The sequence below is a fragment of the Microtus ochrogaster genome, chromosome 8 (genome assembly GCF_000317375.1).
Source record: "Microtus ochrogaster isolate Prairie Vole_2 chromosome 8, MicOch1.0, whole genome shotgun sequence".
Classification (NCBI taxonomy): domain Eukaryota; kingdom Metazoa; phylum Chordata; class Mammalia; order Rodentia; family Cricetidae; genus Microtus; species Microtus ochrogaster.
The window spans coordinates 40208635-40209595 of NC_022015.1; positions in this window are offsets into that span (position 1 = coordinate 40208635).

Genomic DNA, 961 nt, shown 5'->3' on the forward strand with positions numbered 1-961 from the left:
TCAGACATTCTCCCAGACATAGTTACACACACATGTAATCAGACATTCTCCCAGACATAGTTATACATACAGGTAATCCTCACATTCCAGAGCCTGAGGCAGGAGAATGTGAGTAACAGAAAACCTGAACTTTATAAACAGATCTATCTAAAAAACACCAAGGGCATCATCTACAGATATATGTGCACAAATACACATGCACACCCATAACTGTATTCCAGACAAGGTTTCACTGTGTAGCCCTGACTTGCCTGGAACTCACTATGTACAGGATGGCTTCAAACTCAGAGATCTGCCTGTCTCTGCCTCCTTTAAAGGTGTGTGCCACCAACCTGTGCACATTATCAAACTCGACAGTGTGCTTATGTTTAAAGAAAGGGCCGGTAAGATGGTTCGACAGATAAAGGACCTGCTGCTGTGTCTGATAACCTTTGCTTAATCAATCCCTAGGATCCATATGGTGGAAGGAGAGAGGAAACCCAAGCTCTCAGGTTGTCCTCTGACCTCCACACAACGGCTGTGCCCAAAAAATAAACACAAGTATAATATAAAAGTGTGACGACAGGTAACACAATCACCAGTGAAGTGGAGGGAGGAGGGTTATGAGTCAAAGGTCAGCCTGGGCTATATATTAGGACCCTGCCTTTCAACAAACACAACAGAATGAGAAAGAAAACATTTGCAAATCCTAAGGGTTTATACTCAGAATCTCAATTTTAAAAAAGAAGAGAAAAACCAAGCGTGGGGTCCCACAGCCATGACCCCAGCACTTGGGAAATAGAAACAGAAGAATCAGACATTCAAGATCCCTCCTAACCTACTTAGAAAGTTAAAGGCCAGCCTGGGTTACATCAGACCCTGCTTTACAAAAAGAAAAATTCTCTGATCGCAGAAATAAACAAAAGACTTGAATAGATACTGTATATAAGAAGTCAACAAGCAGCCGGGCGGTGGTGGCGCA